Here is a 21,505-nt window from a genome sequence, read left to right on the forward strand (position 1 = left end):
GAAGCTGCTTGTGACCTGTCATCCCTTTCATTAGTCAATCTAAACACTCCAGACAGAATCACAGATCTCTACCTTTGCAGTAACAATTTTCCATTTTGCTCAGCATGACACAAACAATCAGATGCTCCGGAGGTGCTTGGATATCTGCTGTGGCTGGCTGAAACTGTGTTGTGGTCCTGAGCAGGACCAAAAGAAAAATCATTGTGCCAAATGATCTAACTGCCAAGCCAAGACAGATTTTTTCAACAGTTTCATAACACCAAGACTGATTTTTTTTCAACAGAAACATAACAATTTCATAACAGTCTCTAGCATTTGTTTATAATCTTATAGTTCTGAGTTAGACAATTAAGCCTTACACGCCTGAAAATGTGCAAGCCTTTTGGTTCTGGGAGGTGTATCCACCTATTCTACAAAGCAATAACTTAGCACATGCAACATAAAAAGCGTGTGATCTCTGTCATCAGCACAGTCTCAATGAGTCCTGTCTTTGGGAGCATCTTGCTTGTATCCCGTGGCAGACTTGCCTTGTTGGTCTTTGCAGAGCTGGTTTTGAAAGAAGGAAGTCTTATTTTGTGAAAAGTTAATAATTAAGAGTTCTATTTAATTTTGCGGCCCCATGAAGTTGCAACTCACAACAGACAGGAGTAGATAGAAGCTGAACACTTCATTTAATACATTAATCCAATGTTTTACATTTTTATTTGAAAAGGACTGTCAAAGCACGCTAAAACTGGATGTAGAGAAAACTGAGGGTGAAAACAAAAGCTTAGTTAAGAGTAGATAAGCCACTCCAAGATATGAAGAAATGCAAGCCTCTTACAAACACATTGGAAAGAAACATACTGGAGAATTTAAATTACTTACTGAACCTGATTTCTTTTTTTATCACTCTCAGTAAGCAGAGAGACTGTTTTGTTTGTTTCCCTCTCCCTTCATATGTTTATGGAATTCTCCTAGTGGCAATTTAGAGATACTCAGACGTTCTTCTGAGAAGTCAGAATCATTGTCCCCTTTACATTTATCCAGCACACAAGAGAAAGGAAAATTGAGTAAGACCTCCACAGTTGGGACAAATGGAATTTTCTCCTAAAATGATGCCTTGTTGAGTCTTATTGAAATGAAATAACGATTAGAACACAGCAGAGAGGAGATATATGTGTATGGGGAGCCACATTGCACATAAACGCAGCTATAACTCACTGTATTTTATTTGATCACAACTCTAGTGCAAACGTTCTCCTGGATGACAGCTTGGATCCAATAAGATATAATTGGGGATAGGTGCTAATGTCTTGTCAAAGTTACAGAGTTTCTTTTTGAAAGTGACGTCTGGTTTAATTGCTCAATGCCAGCTGAATCCTTATAACCAAAGGCAATAACTGCTTGCTGCTGAATTATAGCTATGAATAATTGAAGTACTTGCCTTTCTCTATCCTTTCTTTGGCTCCAGGGATTGAAGGGACCCAGGCTTTGCATTTATTAAATAGATACAATCTTGTTTTTATTTAATTTCCATTTTTATTTTATGTTCTCTGTTCTCACATATGTTAAAATTCTTCCCCTATTGTTACACAAGGTGTAACAGCAGCAAAACACAAAGGTGCCTGAAAGCATGTCTTGTTTCTAGTTCTTGCCTTTCTTTACAGAACACAGCTTGGTGGATTTTTCAGGGGAACCATGTCTGGAATGTCTATAGAAGAGCCCTTCAAATGACAAAAAAGCATTTACAACAAATCACACTTGTCAGTGGGGTTTTCTTCTAAATGAAGAAAGGCCTCATAACAAGCCCTAGTTCTACATTTCATTTTTTTTAATGCAAAGAAACCGCAATTATGATAAGTTAAGCTTCCTTTTCTTAGTTGAATATGCTACAGGCTAGCAAACTGCTGCTTTCTTATGTTTATTAAATCCAATGGTCAAAGAAGTATGTTTATTCCTGAGAGATAGCCTTATCAAAACATCTGCCTGGGAATTTTATAACAGCATTTTACCTTATCTGTGGAGCAGCAAGGTCATTTCTATATTCAAGATTATACAAGTGACTGGAGATAATTTTATTTACACACACCCCCACGGACACACACGCACATATATATGCAAAATACAGGAATGTTTTCCTTTACAACCGCTTGGGCTCAGACGAGGGTTGTTAACAGATAATCTTCATGGCATTGACTAGGCAGAGCAACTGTGAATGTCAACAGTGGAAGGAATTTCAGTCTTTTCTAAGCACACAATCCTAAACACTTGACTACTTACCTGAGCTCCGGCTTCCGTTTAACTTGGAGTCAAACGAGCCAAGAGGAACAGTAGATTCATTACGTGCAAAATGCTGCATTTCGGCTTTTGACCACTACTAAATGCAATTTAATTGGCTAAATGAAAGCAGCATACAATATTTTTATATGTCCTTACGGTTCCTTAAGGATAGGCTATACATTATTTACAGGGCAATGTTAGACTTTGCTAGCCATTTATGAAGGATTAATTATCTGTGGTTAGAAAATAGCTGAATATGCCAACACACTAGTTCATTCCTTTTAATCAGTAATTTAGGAGAGGTTTTCCACCTTAACTAAAACGTTAGTGTGTTTTTGCACATGGTCAGCACTCCCTTAGAAATACCGGAAATAAAAGCTCCAACAGAGCAATCTCCAACTCATCCCTTCTTTTCACCTTATAAATTCTCAGTTCCAGATGCAAGACGGAAATGCACAGCTCCTTGTAAGAGAGGAATCAAATAAATGCTCGAGATTTTTTTATCTGTTTGCAAACAATCTGCAGGTGAAAGCAGAAGTAACTTCACTGGCTCTGCAAGTTGTCATGGAGCTTCCAGTGGCTACCTGGTTTAGTACTCAAGAGAGTAATTTCGAAAAGAGACGCTCAAAAGGAGCGCTGCTCAACACCATGGGTAATGTCCAGTTGGGACATTCACTTTTAGTGTTGGGCCACTTGGTCCCAGTCTCTGCTCCTGCCCAGGTAAGAAAGGGATATGAAAAGATCAGATAAGTATTGTGCCGTGTGGGTGGAGAGTAACGCTGGCTGGTTCCTGCACTCCGGTCCCATACACCTAACTGTGTTCAGGAGAGCACTGCAAGGCGCTGAAATGGCACGGGCACAGAAACAACTGCTGTGGGACACAGAAAATCAAATGTTAATATCCCTGATCAGAATGGCACGAAAAAGAAATAAACCACTTCGCATTCATCAGCTTTATCACAGGGAAAGAGCGTGAACATGGAAGCTGGTCACAAAAACAGCTGCTTTAGTGCATCAGCAGCAAGTTACCTCCCAGGGACTCCTATCTCAAAACCCTCCTTACATTCCCAGGTAGGATTTAAACTGCAGCCCCTCTTTAAGATCTTTAGAGGCTCTCTCAGATATCTCTCCTCAAGGAAACGGAGGTTTTTGTCATGCACATTGGTCTGGCAAGTACCGTTCTTGCTGTGAATAGCAGAGTCCACGTCCCTTACAGAGAGGTGTGCAGCCATCGGTGCCTCCTGCGCTCCCGGAGTATTGCATAGAGGCGCTGAACACTTCGTCTGTCTCACAAAAATCAAGCAGCCTATTCTCATTCTGCACAGCGTGCCCACAAAAAGCCATTCAGGACCTGCTTTTAAAATGCTGAGTTGTAAACACATTACATGAACAAAAGTGGAAAACAATATTTTTGATGGCACTTATTTTGACCTGGTTTACTGCCTTGCCTTGAAGATCTGGAGCCTATTGATAAGAACAGTCCGTCCTTGGGCTTAAAACTGAAGACACGACACTTTTGTTAATCCTGTTAATCTCATTAGATATCTGCCCAGAAGTTCCTCTACAACAAAATGAGTCAGAGGGTAGAATGGTTATGGATTTTTTTGTTAACTTGTGAGAGGTTTTCCCCGCCTTTGGAGCACTCATAGCTACCAAAATGAAACAGCTTATACTCTGTAGAGCCCTGTCAGGCCAGCGTAACTCACAATGCGAGGCAATTCCAAGTGATTCAATAATGTGAAGGCTACTTTCAATTTGTTTGAATGGTGCATACACTGCTTTCTATACAGGAATAGCTTGACAATTTAGGTTATTTCAACGGATTGTTCACATTCAACTCGGCTGTCACCATCTGTTCCACCTTACCAATATAAATGCAAGCAAGCATTGTTCACAGTTTCAGACTGGGTACGTTCCTTGCCCTGCACAGTGCAAGCCATCCATCTGTTTTCTGGCAGAGAATGGAGACACAAACTGGGAAAAATTTCGTCTTCTGATACTACACATTCTTTGAGAAGATTATGAATATTTTAGATTGCAATATGGTGGGTTTGATGAAGACCAGATAAAGTACAAAGTGTTTAAATAATGTCTGAGAGCGCCAGTACCCTTTCCACCTTCCCCCTTATGTTCCCAGCTATCTCCACACATGCTCCTGTTACATCATAAAATATATTTTTCCTCCTTGTGAGGAAAAAAATACAGTGCAAAAGTACCAAAGGGCATACTGTGATATATTCTCCTTGCCTTTTCTATTACAGATTTTAAAAAGGGAAATGTGTAGTCTCTCACTATGCCGAGATTCAAAATAACATTAATTTTCTTTCTGGGATTATGGCTGCTAAAGAATGGACTTCAAAGCACCAGTCCAAGTAGATCTCAGCTCTTTTATACCAAGAAAACTGTTGTATAGCAGAATCAACATCTATGCACATTGATACACTTTCTTTTCTAAAGGAGCTGTCATAAACACGATAGGATTTCCCTGTTCGTAATTTTTTTTTCTTTTCGTTGTCCATGCATTTTATTAACCTCTAGCTGACTCTGCTTGCCAAAGGCAGCTTTACAAAATGATAGTAATGGGTCACACAGTAGTTCCACTTACTGAACTGTCAATAGCCCATTGTTAATTAGTTGGTAATGACACAATTTGCCCTGACAATATTCCAGTAACAGAAACTCTGCTGTTTAAACACCCTAGACAATCTTGTTTTCTTGACACATTAAGAGCAAAGCAATGAGGCCTCTTATTATTTCTGTCTCTTTCTTCACCCAAAGATTTCCCTTTGAGGCAGTGAGGTGATGAGCAGATAGAGACAAAGCCTCTCATCTGTAGGACTCTAACTTGAACTCAGACAGTGAGGCTGGTAACCAGAGACCTGTGATTTTCCATTACTGGATTTTAGTGTCTCTTTCAGCACAGAGACGTTTCCAGTAGAATGTCTGTCACAAAACTCCACCACTGCAATTGCTGTCTATCCTAGGCAGCCTCCCTGTGTAGGTTACAGGATTCACTGCCTTGCCAGCATTCCAGAGTAGAGAAGAAAAGACTGGGATGTGTCCTTGTGGTCCTGCTGCTCTCTGAGGACATTCCAAACCCAGAGCCAGGCAGAAGGGGGCCATGTCAGACCTGACTGCATTCTGTGTCTTAAACAGAAGAAAATCAGGTCTTGGGCTACTGTGATATCTCTGTTTTTATTATCATATCTTTATTATGCTGAAGACACCCCAGTTCTTACAATCATCAAGATACAAAACTTAAGCACGAGTAGTTGTGTTCACCACCATGTGCTAAGCAGTTTTATTTTCTATTTCCTCTCCTACCTCTAACTTGTACTGGAAATATCTTCCTATATTTCCTACTACAAACCGTTGTATAACTAAAAGTTTTTGAGATGCCAGCTGGATTTTTAACGAGGGAGGACTAAAGCAATCATCTCAGTGACTCGATCCACGTAAGAGAGCTAGGCAGAGCCTCACCACACCTAACCCTAAGTGCCCTGCTATTATCCACACCACAATCTCCTCCACACAAGTGCTAAAACTGTAGTAATCCAGAGATGCTCACAGTGTCAATTATCGAAACTCTTGACAGGGAATCCTAAAGAGATGGGCTTAAGCTTCACCTCCTAGGAAGGAGAGGGCTGCAGGAAAGCTTTGATGGCAGAAATGGTAAGAAGTTTATCTCAGACTGTAGAAGCACATGCTCCTAGAAACAAACTCCTGCTTTAAACAGACAATAGGAGGATTTGAAGCTCAGTTTCTCATCCTCTGGGTGGAACCTATAAACACCAGGTTCTAAGTAAAAAAATAAGGGAAACGTACAACATGTTTCTTCTTCCTTTCCCCTGTGTTCAGCACAAAATCTCACCTGGCATTCTGTTATAAGTGTATTCATTAGATCAGTCTTTGCACGTATTACGGGAAAGGAAAAAATCTGATTTCTGAATCCTGCTGGAGATTAAACACCACGCTGCTCACTAAGAAAAGGCTTCTGTGTTGGCTCAGTGGACAACTACTGAGGTATCCTAGTCAGTAGGATCTGCAAGTAGACACCTACTACAAGTAGGTATCTGCAGGCTTAACTAGTCACTGAGAAGGCTTTTGGGAACCTATATTTTGGATTTACCCATTTAGATTTAAAAAAAATAAAAATCAGTTGAGCTTTGTGCGTTCTGTGGTCAGAAGAATATTCTCCAGGCAGAGTTTTACAGGCAGTGGTTGCTGCACAGCTTCAGTCGCCTTCACCTGTGGACACCAAAGGGAGTCATCAGGGGATAACCCAGCGAGTATGAGTATGACTGTCTGTCCCCGAGCTACTCATCTCCTCTTTCCACATTTTAATAGCTCTTTTTCTAGTTAACAATTCCATGTCTTGTTCTGGTTGCTGGTCACTTTGCAGTCTTTCAGCTTTCAAATCAGTTATCCCCTCCTTTACCTGTAATTTATGGATTTGATTACTTTTTAAAGTACTGGAATTAAAGCATATTTTCAACAGTTTAGGGTATTCTGACTAAAGTTATTTTAAAGAGTGCCGTGCCTTACTATACCTTATCAGGTCATATTTTTACTCTTATTTTGTATTTTGTACTCCAGATATCCTTCTATACAGCTGTATTATAACTGTAATTCTAAAGTCATCTGCATTTTAAAATCAAAATCCAATGCTATTCACTTGGGGGGGGTGGGGGGTGTGGAATGGCCAATTTTTAGGATGAGGATTAGGTTAGTACTGCTTACAACTCCATTATGGAACAGTCAAAAAAGACCTAATTTTAAAGGGGAAAATGGTGCCTTTTTTTTTAAAAAAAAAAAAAAAAAAAAAAAAAAAACCTCCCTTATGAAAAGCCTGAACATATAGTTTTGTGTTAGAGGACTCAGGGTCATTTCAAGATCATAATTTAATGAATTTCTATTAGTCAAGGAAAAATCCCAGCTACTACTAAAACCTACGTCAAACTTTAAGGTTCAGCCTCTTTCTCATTTTCCATGTGAATATCCTTTGCTTCAGTTCCTTGTGCAATGGACAGTCTGAATTTTCTCTTGGTTTAGTCATTCACCATATGATCCTCTCTAGAAGAGAAGCCAGCACAATACCTGGTGGGTCTGACAGTGACAGCTTTAGCTAAAAGTAATTGTTTGAGAAAAAAAAAAAAAAAAAAACACGCTTACAAGCCTTAGATATATCTGTGAGGCAATAAAACTAGATATAAATTTATGGAGTTAGATTTTAAAAAATGCATGCATAGCATCAATGAACAGTAATTGCAATATGTAACTACATGCACAAACACAATTAGACACAGAGACTTGAATGTGTAAATATTCTACTTGTTTATTCAGGAAGGGTTGCTCTAAATGAACAGCAAATAACAGCACATTTGTTTTGCAAGTGCAATTATGTTATGAATTTTGCCTCTGACTCATTAACCAGACTTTGTTCAATGTTACAAGTCAAATTGCATTCACATATGTACTCTTGGCCTAATAGTGAACACAGTATTAGCTGACACATTTTGAAATGAGGCCTTTGCTTTTTTATATTTTTATCCCTTTTCTTTGCACAAATTGTTACGTGAGAAAACTTGACAACCCATGGTTAGATGCTGGAGAATGTCCAGAGAAGGGCAACAGGGGTGGGGGAGGAAGGGGGTGGAACACCAGGAGAGGCTGAGGGAGCTGGGGGAGCTCAGCCCAGAGAAAAGGAGAGTCAGGGGGCTTTCTCTCTCCCTGCAATTCCCTGACAGGAGGTTAGAAACAGGTGGGAATCAGCCTTCTTCCAAGTAACAAGTGGTAGGATGTGAAAAAAATGGCCTCAGGTTGTGCCAAGAAAGGTTTAGACTGGTTATTAGAAATCAATTCCTCACTGGAAGAGGGATCAGTACTGTAACAGCGTGCCCAAGGAAGTGATGGAATCACCATCCCTGGAAGTGTCCAACAATGTGTGGATATGGCACCTGGGGACATGGCTCAGTGCTGAACATTGGTGGTGGTGGGTTAACGGGTGGACTCAGTGATCTTAGATGCCTTTCCACCCTGATTCTCTGATTGTGCATGCCAGAGGACACATAATTCTGATCTGGTTGTAGCCTAGAGAAAAGCAGGGGCTCCCCTGGAGTCCCAGGGGATAAACCTGCTCCACACAGCGGAGCAAATCTACACCGTTTTCTGGAGTCCAAAAGTTCTCTGTACCTACAGAAGTGAGGACGAGAGGTCAGGTTTGGCAGTGCTCTCTGTCAGTGACTGCAGTGTGCATATCAGGTTTTTTTGTGCCAAATGGGGAAACATCTCTCGGTTTTTGGTTTGTCTTTTTGGTTTTTTGGGTTTTTTTCCCCACCGTGTTCCTGATGAAAAAGTGAAAGCCACAGCCTGTGAAGTATTGCATTAAATCCAGCTGAGCTAATGTCACAACCCCATCATTATGCATGCAGCCACCATGCAGAAAGTATCAGCAATTATATATCAAGTTCAGTTAATGAGAAAGAGGAAGAAAAGTACTGCTTGGTTTTACAAGATAGTTTGAAATCAAGTTAGCTGCCTGGACACACACCTCTATTTTGCAGGCAGAGGAAATACGCTGTCCATGTGAATCAGATAAGGAGTACATTCCCACAAAGAGTAACTCCAACAAAGCACCTGTACCTCGTTCTTCTTACATGTATAATGCAATGAATTTGAGAAAACCTCTCCATCCCACAGCATGATAATCTCCAAAAGTTCAAGAATCTTATTTAGACTGGATTCAAGCCCCACGTTTGGGAGCATAGGATGATTTTAAATGACAAATTTACTGAACTAAGCGCTCTTGTCAGTGCTGTGAAACCAGCATTTTGCTGCCTTCTGTCACTGACTTAAATTGGAAGCCTGGGGAGAATAAAGAAGTCTAAAAAGGGGGCCAGATACAATGGTGAATCTAGTTTAACAAACTGAGAACATCACAAAGGCAGCAGCTTACCTTTGCTCCCTCCCTTCTCCTAGAATGTTTGAAAAAAGAGAATGGCTGGATGAATTTTAGCAGCTTTTTGACCTTGAAAAGCTGTGTCCTGGATGTCACCTGGGGCAAAAAAAGGCAATTTTGCTTAGTTCAAAAAAATCCCCTAGTGTGCTAGGCAAGCTCATGCATCCTACAGACCTGCTGGCTTGGGGTTTTATTGTGAGTTTTTATTCTTAGGAATTAATCATTCCTTACATTTGTTAAATCTTTTAGCAGTGACAGGCCTGAGATGTGAAGCCAAAATTGTGAATAAGACCTGAAATGCATCTCATATGTAGTTAAAATAGGAATCTTACTACTGCATTCAGAGTTATCAAATAGATGTGAAATTATTGAGAGAAAAATCAGAACCAAGTGTTTCCTAGCCTTATCTTGACAGATTAAGCATGCACAGCCAGCAAGCCTGAGCCACTGTGCTTCCCAATTCTATCAGCTCTTCATTATTTCCTTGGTCTAGTCTTTTTCGAAGGCAAGCACAAAACAATTTTCTTTCTTTCCTTTTTCTTTCTGCCCTTTTTGCAAGGGTGAAACACCGAGTCCACTTAAAACCATGACGCCAAACCCTGCCAGCAGAGGAAATGCCACGGCACTTCTTGTGGATGCCTTTAAATCTACACTGTCAAAAAACAGCCAGCAGAACTTGCTTTGAAACTGTATTTCCTCCTGCTTCTCCTTTCAGTAAGAATTACCTACAGTACCTTTTGGGGAAAGCAAACCCATGACACTTTGCACTTCTATTTGATAGATGCGAGGAGCACCCAATATGAAGGGATTGGGCAGTTGAATTTACTCCTTCAGAGCCATGGAAATGATAATTATTTTGTATATAACAACCTGATGGGACTGAATCGTGTGGTGAAGGAATGCACTGTGAAATGTAAACACCTTCCTGCACTGTTCTTTAGAGCAGAGAGGAAGCCAGTGCTCCTGTCCCTACCACAATGCTGAGCACTCTACGTATCTTCACCGCATTTTGAGAGCATTTTCTTAGGCTCAGCTCTGCAGGAAAACACAGAACGTATGTAAGAAACTTGGAGATCTGTTTTAGAAAACCCAGGGGTGTAATGGCACAGTTCCTGCCGCTCACAGACGTGTTTAAGTTGTACAGTGTTGGAATCAATTGCTGCCTTAGAGCTGGCTGCGTGGCTGTCAAATGAGATTTGGGTTAGAAATACAGTCCACATGTCTGCCTTGCTCTGCCAAAGATCACTCAGAGTAATGAGAGAGGAAAATGAAGACTCAGAACAGGGCTTAATCTGCTGACTGTACTCTTCCCAGATTGGTTTTCAGTGAGTTCTTGTTCTTACCTTCTGGGACTGTTTGAAATGGGGGGGGAAAAAAAAAAAAAAAAAAAAAAAAAAAAAAAAGGAGAAGAAAGGAAAGCACCTTTCCAATGAAATCCAGGCATTCAGATTGCCCTAAAAATTGCACAAGAAAACTGATATTTAAACTATTATGAGAGATATCTAGCAGGTTCAATCCAGTGTGATATGGCCTAGTACAGAAAGAAGACCTGTGCTCTTTGAAAGACCACGAGATCGAGATGAGTCCGAAAAGCAGCCAAAGACTCAAATGCTCCATGGGGGGAGCTACTCTGGCCACCAGCTCTTCTGGGTTCATGAGCCCTGCAGCACTGGGTGCCTTGGCAGCCCCCAGCACACTGAGTGCAACGATCAGGGCTGATGTGGAAAGGAGCAAGAATGAGCAGCACACAGAGTACCAAGCCCAGCATTTCCCCTGCACGGTGCTCAGTCAGGATGCAGGAAAAACTGAGGAAGTGCAGCAGAGCAGAAGCTCTCAAGAACCCATTGTCACTCCAGGTTTTATGTGAGACCTACTGATTTTAATTGCAGCTTTCCATTGCTGTTTTTCAATTTTACAACTGCAGTGACACTGTTGGAGCTGGGGAGCACCCCAATAATGAGATTAATTTTATTTTGGATGCCCCTGCTTTTAAACCATTCACAATTTTCCTAGCCAAGTAAACTCACATGAGAGGCAGTGGAGAGAAATGAGCATTTCTGTAGCAGAGTTCTCTGCTGGTATTTACATATTCACTCCAAGGAGAAATTAACTCTGTTCCATGAGTAGCTTTTTCTTTCCTTAGAATACAAAAGTAGACAATTAGTTCAGATGCTGATAACAAGGACAGATCATGATATAAATGATTTGTCATGATATGCCCGAATGATATAACATTATTTAAATCCTAAGCCAAGCACTTTATTTTCACACCTTTTCACCCGTGGGTCACTTTCTCCTGCCCTCCTAGACTAACCCAGGAGGTTTTATTCCTGTTAAGTGTTCAGGCAATATACGGGACCGCACCTGTGGGAAAAAGACTGGGGTTATAATGAAAGAAAAGTGGCAAGTTATAGGCACAGTTGTAACAGTATGGAAGATATGAGGGGAAATGTGGCTGGATTGAATGCAGTCAGCATGCTCATCTCCCCCACACAATAAAATCTAAAGGGGAATAAAGGGAGGTAGAGCAGAGTGGAGACACCAAAGCCAGGCTCTGCCAAAAGCACCGCAGAGAAGGAAACGCAGTGGTACTTTTAGCTGGTAAACAGCACAGCAGCTGAGAACCAAGGGCCATGAAAGAGGACGTCTTGCTGTTGAGCCAGCAACCGTGGTGAAATTCCTCTCCTCGTGTGTAACACTGACACCCACTGACACTTCATCCCAGGCTCACCTCAGAGCTAACACTGCCCCCGAGGCACAGCCACGCTTCACGGAGCAGGATGTATGACTAGAGTCACCCAGGCTCCATCTAAATGTAAAGAAACACTATAAAAGTGAGTGAAGAATGGGGAGAACTCAGGGAAGACCCCACTGTAACTTCTGGGATCTGTCAACAGGCTGAACCTGCCTTCTCCGCAGCGGGGACGCCTTGGATAAGAACGGTACTCTACGTGTGCTCAATGATTGTCTGGGGCTGACGTTGAATTATTGCTTTGGATATGTTTTTGCAGTCAGATACTATCCCAGGCAACCCTTGAACATTAACCTGTCACAATGTTATTAATAATGGTCCATAAACTGTTAGTATGAGTCTTTCAAAGGCACTGGCAGTGGTTGGCAGCAGGTAACACGCTGACAGAAGGGTGTGGAGATGCAGGAGGAGGTGTCTCTGCTGGTGTGTCACCCTGCACAAGTCAGTCAAGCTGCCCTCTGAGTCCAGCAGCACTGCTCAGTAAAGGGTCCCCACAGTGGGATGCTGGCAGATTGGCTGGGTACAAGGGTCTCAGCTTTCCTGGGTGCTGACAGACCCATCAAACACTAAGGGCTTGAGGAAATCTCCCCTTTTCACGTGACAGCACCACCTGATTTCCCCATCACACGCAATTTCCCAGCTCCGCTGCTTCTAGCCTCTTTCCACACTCTCTTGCACTCTCATCTCTCTCTGATGTTATTCTGGTTACTGCCTTCTCTGTAAGAGTTTGTTTCAGAACATTTTGATCGTGGCAATATATATATGTGTGTGCATGTATGTATGTATGTATGTATGTATATGTATATATGTATATATATATATATACATGTATTTGACCAGCAAAGCCCAAAAGGCAGTGCAGGATTTTATGTAATCCAGAACTGCCCTGCACTCTGGTCACCGCTGTACTTCCTTTACATTTCATAAACAGTCGCAGAAAGAAACAGCATTGGTTAGTGTATTTTGATTGTAGATAACGATAACAACCGCTGCATAAGATTAATGTATATTCATGAGCAGAATTATAGCTGCGCATGAAAGCACTACATTAGTGCTTGGTAATCAACATCTGCTTTACTTTTTTCTTTTAATTTTTTTTTTTTTAAGTTAGCACAGTCACTAATCAAAGGTAATTACACCATTGCCATTTGAAATATTTATCCCAAGTTCTGCAGTAGGAAGAGCAAGAAGAACAGTGTTTTCCAGTACAGCTACATGCAGTACTAACTAAATAACGCCAATAACGCTGTGCGTGGCTTTGCAAAGTTTCCTTGTGGAGTTTTGGCATGGAAACTGTAATTGTAAAGAAGTAATGTTTTTTAATCTGAATACCCAACCTTCTACTTAAGAATCACAAGTGGATAGTAAATGTTAATAAACTGTCTGCAGCAGGAAGTACAAAATCACTGAATCCCCTCATAATGGCAAAACTAAGGCAGAAAATGGGGAAGCTTCTGAAGAAGTGACAAAATCAAGGATAGCATTCAGATCCTCTTGCTCTCACTCCTCAGATTTAGACAATAAGAATGAAAAGGAAGTATCATTTCCACTCATTTCAAACCACAGAAGGATATTAGTAATATTTTGATTGTGGATGACTACATATTGATTATGTAAGAAAGATAAGTAAGAGGACAGCATAACAGTAGTTGACTTAAAACTACAAAATACACAAAATTCATACATAAAATGCAAATGGAGGAAAGTTTCTAACTTCCTACATTTGGATTTGAATTGGATGACATTTATGTCTGCTCAGATTAGATGGGTAATTTTTTTACAAAGAAAGAACAGACCCAGTGACCTCCGCCTCTCCTCATAAAGCTTCTCCTCCAGATCCTTCACCATGCTCGTGGCCCCCCTTTGTACACTCATGTATGTACTGTAAGGGTGCATATCTGTCTGCTCATGTCCGTAAATAATTTAATTCGGCTTTAAAAATTATCTAAATATTAGTCACCACTTATTTGGGGGGATTTTTTAGCTCTTTTTCTTAACTGGATGCAATAATTTTCCATTTGTGTAAATCATTGAATGGGAACACATAATCATAATTAGTGAAAATAGTTAACTCAATATTGTCTGTTTTACAGGAAACCTTAAACTCCCATCAGCACTGAGGTGGGATACTCTGCTTTTAAGGAGTCCCATCCCATCAGTTCACACCTAAAAGATTTTCTCCCGTTAAAGCCATCAGGAACTAGTCACTAAATGTGTACAGGACTGCAGAGTGTCATTGTGGCTTTATTGGCACAGCCCTGAGGCTCACATCACCTGCGCCCTGAAAAATTCTGCTTCTGCTTCCTGGCAGCCCTGCCTCTTTCCCGTGGTTTTCTGGAGCAGTAAAATCAGTTCCATGCAATTTACTCGGGAAGGGTCATTCAGGAAGGGTCCTAAACCCAAGACACTATCAACAATCTGTGAATGTAATGATCTTCTGGCACTTTCCAGATCAGTCCTGTTTAAACATCTAGCCATAAAATTAATTTGTGAGAACAGCGCTCCAGCTCTGGTGCCTCACTTCACTTACCACCCTGTGATTCTTCTTTTACTAGCAATTCCAACTCAAATAAAAGCCCAACGAAAGCCACAGCGTGAGGTTTTGTCTAAAAGGTGTTGTGCTGCGTAGGCACCCGCTCAGATTTCTCGGTGGCAGAGCTCAGCTCTTTTCGTGTTGACCATGAACGAGGCAGAGCAGTTTAACACATCACCTTGGAAATCTGTGGCTGCACGCAGCAAAAGCTCAAGGCCTGTTCATGAGCACAACAGGCTCCAGGACCTTTCTGACAGCCTGTGGGGATGCAAAACCCCTCTGGGCCCCATCCACGCAGGCCCAGGAGCGCCCAGAAATGTGAGCGCTGAACCAGAACCTTCAGAGAAACTAAAACACTGTTTGAAACAGAATGATCCTTAAAAATGCTCAGTTAGAAACAGAAATCCACACAACTCTCATATTAGTCTGAAATACTGTTGCTGCTTGAAGAACTATTAACAGAGAAAGTTTGTTTCTCTAGGCATTGACTTTTTCAGGTGTTAGAGCAGCCTTGTTTGTCTGTAGATATGAGGGGCTGATGAGCGCTGCAAAAAGAGACGAGAAATGGTCCTGGACTCCACTGCACAGCAATAAACACATCAACATGCCATTTATAAGCAGAAATTACTGCAATCTCAGTGCTTGAAAATTAATGATGGGGGGGAGGCGACACATGCACAGCCACTGAAAGCAGGGCAGGATTTTTATTGGCAGTATCCACTCATTTATGGTGCAAGTTCACATTCCTCATCTGCTCAAGAATTAGAGTCCATTAAGTGGGAGTGGGACAGAAGAATAATAATTGTCATTAATTGTCACAACGCCCTGGGGGGGTTGAAGAAGAGGAATACACCACTTTTTTTTGTTTTCCATAGAACAAGCCCTCCCATTTCCATGAAAATGTGCGTAATTAAAAAAAAAAAAAAAAAAAAAAAAAAAAAAAAAACACAAAACACACGCACACATGCACACGCACACACACACGCACACACACACAAAAAAAACCCAAAAACCACCCTATGTGTTCTAGTCAGGATTTAATAATACAGCTGCTCTATGGCACTTCATGTCTCCAAAAAGGCTAAGGCAGCTGCCTGCAAAAACTGGGTTGGGAACAACCCACAGATATGAATAAAATGGATATATTCAGGAAGACCAGACTAAGAAACAACAGGGTTTGGTTTCTGGATACATTGCCTATACCCCAGTTTTCCTCCATGAGTAGGAAAAATAATTACTTTAAGCGTTTAATTACACAGCTAATTGTGTTACTTAATGCTACAACATGCATTGAAAATATCCTCCAAAAGTGGAGTGGCATAGATTAACCTCTGGATCCTAGCTATGCCCCCTCCTGGTTACCACAAAAATTCATCCTGTTCTGGCTGGAACCTCGATAATCATTCAGGACAGAAAAGCTTTTGGATCTACTCTGTCTTTCTAGATGGAGTGAAGTGAAATTAATGGGCTGGAGGAAGCTCTGATCAATTGTATAAATTTTTCTCACAACACCCTGCATCTATGGTTAGGTCTCCGTTAAAAATAAGGTGTCTTGGTGCAATCAGTGTGGAATATATTTTAAAAAAACAGCCTGGAAGTGCAGGATCCCTTGCATAAAACTAAAAGCAGTTTTGAATCAGGGACCCAATACACGCAGAACCAATGCATTTTGCTTAAAAACCAAAATGGCTTTTGCCAGATCTAATATGCCATTTATGAGGACACAGAATTTATGATGATACAAGCCACGAGTAATTACTGCTAATCTTATGCACTGTCCAGAGTAATTTGGGTTGCACTGTTACCAAGCATTTCAAAGTTCCCACAGCCTCCTAGAAGTTACAGCCCCTGATGGAAGGTGTGGCTGCTCTGCCTGGAAAAGAGAAGGTTGCGTGGGGACCTCACAGCAATGCTCCAGGACCTGGAGGGACCTGCTGGCAAACCAGAGAGGAACCTTCCACCAGGAGCTGCGGTGACAGGACAAGGAGTAATGGCTGTAAACTGAAAGAGGGGAGATTTAGGCCAGGTATTGGGAAGAACTACTGCCCTGTGAGGGTGGGGAGACATTGGAACAGGCTGTCCCTCCTCTTCCCCTCATGCAGGGAGGGGTTGGGATGAGATGACCTTTAAGGCCCATTCCCACCCCTTAACATTCCATAATTTTTCATTAGCTCAGTACGCATTTCAAAGTGCAGTGAGCTGTTTCTGTTTTACCATTTTGATTACGGTAAGACCGTAAGCTGCTTTGTGCATTATATGATAAAAGACTTTTCATTCGTAAGCTGCAATCACATAGCAAATGTGAAATCAAGTCAGAAGGCTGGGGGTTGAAGTCACATTAGCAGAAGTACAGAGAGGTACCACCAGGGCCAAAGGCTGCAAAAAGAGGTGCAGCTCCTTGGATGTCAGCAGTAAATCCAGCCACAGCTTGAAAAGGAATTTGTTATGTGTCTGGTAGAGAAAGGGCTGTGGCTGCCTGTATGGCTGCTTCCCTGCTCACATCACCAAGAATCCTTCATTCTCCATTTTTTTCATGCACAGACTAAATAAAATCCTGACCTAGTTCTCTCCTGAAAGAAAGTTTGCTGCCCTTTGTGTGACATCTGATCAGGTGAGGTGAGGCCAGAACAGAGATGAAGAGGGAACGGAATTACCAAAGCAGGGTTCTTGCCGCTGAAAGGAGGGGTGCTCTCCTGCTAGACATCACAGAAATGGTGCAGGGAGGACAAGGGTTTCATTCTGAATGCAGAACAGCAAAAATGTCAAGATCTATTAAAACTTCTCATGGAACAGGAAAACCTCACACAGAGAATCCCTAACAGTCTCCCACTAGTGAGCTGTGACATCTTCACAACTTGGAAGAAAATGCCTCTTTTTTTTTGTACAAGTCTTACATTTTCTGAGGATAATTTTCCATACCTGTCACCCTAGCTTCTGATAGCAAAGACAAAGATTCTCAGAACAATACTTCAGAACACATTAAAGGAAGGAAATATTAAGAAAACGCCCAACAACTGCAGTGTCTGAAAGCAACAACTAAAAAGAAAATCATTGTGAAACAGAAACGTACAAAAGCACATCTTGATTCCCATGCCAAGTACCTGGGGCTCAGTTGTATCAACCTACCCAGAAGACTGTGGCTAAAAATAACTTGAGAGTAATTTACAGCTTACAAAAATTCCAGGTGAGCAAAACCAGAGGAGTAATTCTAACCTATTTCATAGCTTCCATCAGAAGTGAGAACAACAGAAAAGAGATGTTTGGACAAGATGAGAAGAGGACACAGGAGAAGGAGAACAAATGTCTTTTGAGGGCCACCACCACTTTTGGTTCTTAAGACTCTCTAATCCCTCTATATACATTCATCTCTCAAAGATATCTTGAGGAAGCAGCTTGGGTAGATGGTGAAAATGAGCAAGTGTGTTGCCTTGTTGCAGAAGATGACCAAGAGCAACTAATATGAAGGAATACAGCCCATGGTGTTTCTGTGACTGAACATTTGCAGGGACAGATAGGATATATTTCCATCCTCCCTTTTCAGTTTACTTTGTGGAAGCACAAACCAATAATCCCCTTATTCAGAAGGACAAAAGGAAAACAAAGACAAATCTTTATTCCAACTCCCCACCTTTATTCCATGAGCAGGAGATATGCTAATTTATTCCCTTGGCTTTGACCTTTCTGAAGAAAATAGTCTTATTTTGCTCCAACATTTATCACTGGGCCAAAATGTCAGCACTGTGGGTGATGCTTTTTAACAGCACTTGTAACCATGGCTTGTATGAATTTCCACTTCTGGAAATGGAGCTTCTGAAATGATGGTGAATGTGGTACCTCCCTCCTCAAGGGGCACAAACAAAATGGAATATCACCATCACTTCTCCTCAGTACAACAACTCACAATTGGATTAGAAAGAAGGTCATGGAAGGCTTTTCATGTTAAGTATGTCTGTGAAGGCAATAAAGGCAGCAGCAAGTTACCCTAAATAGGTTTTCTTTACCAGTGCTGTGATTCTGACAGTTTCCCTACCTATTGGTTTCTCCTGCACTTTGTACTGATTTGTTCAATAATCTGAACGGCTGCTTTCATCTGAACCATGGTGCATTATCAAGACTGCCTCGTTTCTTTCTTGGGTCACCCCACTAATTCTGTTTTTTAATTCACTGTCTGAAGTCAGTAGCACAATGAATCAATAAACTGGGTGTTCTGATAGTAACAGCAGAGATTTCATCAACCAAAAGAGGCATTTCCCACCTTAGCAGTCATCTCGCAGACGGCTTATTGAGGCACCTATCTTGTGACCAGCAAAACACTCATCTATTCTAATTGAGCTGTAAAAAGACTATTATACATATACATAGAAATATAAATATGTATATATGGTAAGCATGTTTTGTGATTTGTCATTCATCAATAGACTAGTAATGTGGTATTTCATTTATAAGTCAACAGAAAAGAATTTGAAGCAAAGATTGCTGCAAAGATTTAAAGCGGGTGACAGAATTTTTCTCCCAGGAAATACAAAAGGAAAGAGGTACACAAGCTGGGGACAAGGAGGGAGATATCAACCATACTGCTTTCCCCACGTGAAATAATGATGGGTTATGATTGTTCTTAAAAATTTTACACCAACTCCTTGGGTTACTGTAATTTTATCTTTCTGCAGTGGATCACTATTTCTTGGGTGGAATCCACTTCTACTAACTTGACACTAGTTTGACCTGAGTGATTCCCACTGGAGTCAGATATGGCAGGTTTAACCAGTCCCTCATGTTTGAAATTAGGCCAGACTCAATTGTTTATGGACCCAGTGTCAGGCTCTATTTATAGTCATATCTTTCCAAGGTTAAGTATAAAGATGGCTATGCTATAACCTAATTGGCTAGGAGATACAGCCTATTTTTAGTTCTCCTGAACCTCACCACCTCTTCCCTGGGTAGAGCATTCATTCTTCAATGTACAGAGTCCTGTAAAAATTAAAATCTACTCTCAGGCTAACAGATGCTTGGTGAGTGATTGAGGAAAAAAGGTACGAAAATAATTGAAGCTTGCATTGCAGTTTGCACAGAGCATCAGTAGAGAAATTAGAGTTATTTAAGCACCTTTGTGTAAGGATAATCTCTGTTTCACTATTGTCTACAGGTTATGCTCTCAGGAGGGACGTGCTTTAATCAATAAAGCCTCAGCATTGCCTGGCAGCGTGATAAGATTCTGCAGCATCTGCTTTTTCCAAGGTCCATGAGCACACTGCAGAAATCCTCCACGGACCCCCTCCGCCCCTCGTCCCCCACAACGCTACTGTGACTTTATGGGATGCCAACAACTTCTTTCAGCTACCAAGGTGCTCGAAGCAGGGCTGAAGTTAATAGCTCAGACCGTGTATGCTAATGGTTCTCACTAAATTGATATGTTATTACTGCTTAATTTTGGTAAACATTCTTACGGGAAAGTAGTGTCTCAATTGCAGCCCATCTAAAATAAGCTCATTTATGCTAATGTCTTTCTCCTTGACACTCAGTAAATTCTTCCTAATGCATTAATTATGACTCCAGATAGACCAATGATTATTTCATATATGCTAATTAGGAATCATTTTATTCAGTCTGCCACACATATCAGTAAACAAGTGGAATGAATTCCCCACCGGGAGGATAAAAAGACAATGATTTTCCTTCCAGTGAAGCTTAGAGAATTTACCCCACAAACAAGACATAATTAGAGAGAAATGAGGACTTAGAAAAATACACTTACATGTGTGAAAGACACCAAGAACCTGTTCTTTCTCAGTGACAGAATAAAGCAGATTCTTAGCTAATTCCTTAGCCAAAATCTCATTCTCAGTTAATGCGTTTTTACTACATCTGATTAGGAAGTGCAACCATCTTCTCCAAAGTAAATAAAATTTACAATCAAATTAGTTCCATTTGTGGCAGAACAAATTGCTACCAAAAAAAAAAAAAAAAAAAAAAAAAAAAAAAAAAAAAAAAGAAAGAAAGATCATTTCAGCCCTAGGTTTGGAAGAGATAGAAGGCTGAAGAAAATGGTGTGACACATTCACTGTCATTTTCACTCATTGAATGTCAAGGTTAAAACATGGTGGAGAGAAGTTTTTGCTGCTAATACTCATGACCGCTACTGCTACTAAATCCCACAATTCTACCACTGGATCACGTACCCCTCTTGTTCATGACTGCTCTGTAACTAATCAGGATATCTCCGTAAAAACATAATTTCAGGCTTGAAATCAACCCAAGAGAAACATAAAATGAATGATAAAAAGTGACATCACAGGATCATATATTGTTAAGCGCCAACTCTTAGAACCTCATGATAAAGATGATAACATAGTTTGCAATCAAATTTAGCAATTTTTATGTGCAGGACAGATTCCTAAATACATATTTAGGGTTGAATTTGGAAAAAAAATATTGTGTATGGATGTGACAATTTGTACTTAATTATTTCCTTTCATGTCTTACATCAAGCTCTTTGTAAGTTTACATACTCAGAGTCCCACTGAGTACATTCTAAAAACATGAATAAATATTATAGAAGACTGCAATTTAAATTCAAGGACCAAATTTGACATGCAAGCCAATCTACAACCAAATTTTTTCTTCCAAAATCAGCTGTTTATGTGTTTGAAGGTTGGCTGGTTGATACAGATCTGACAGTAACTTGCGCAAACAAGAAAGCATCAAAGCCTGAACAAACAGGTCTCATACGGCTCAAAACCAGGTAATTACTCTGGAGGCATATACTTTTTGGGATATCCCATTTTGCTATAAACTCCCAATCATAAGCATACACCTATATTTAAAAAAAAAAAAAAAAAAAGGAGACAGGCAAGTGAGAAATTGCCTTTGAGAAATCCACACTTAATTCTGTCATGAAGCCTGTGACCACAGAAATGGGATGAACTGCAAAGAAACAAAGTACAAATCTTTAATTTTCCTAGAGTCTGGGAGTGTTGGGATGAAACCTGGGCCAATTTCTAGA

Source organism: Hirundo rustica, chromosome 6 (genome assembly GCF_015227805.2).
Source record: "Hirundo rustica isolate bHirRus1 chromosome 6, bHirRus1.pri.v3, whole genome shotgun sequence".
In the NCBI taxonomy this organism is placed as follows: Eukaryota; Metazoa; Chordata; class Aves; order Passeriformes; family Hirundinidae; genus Hirundo; species Hirundo rustica.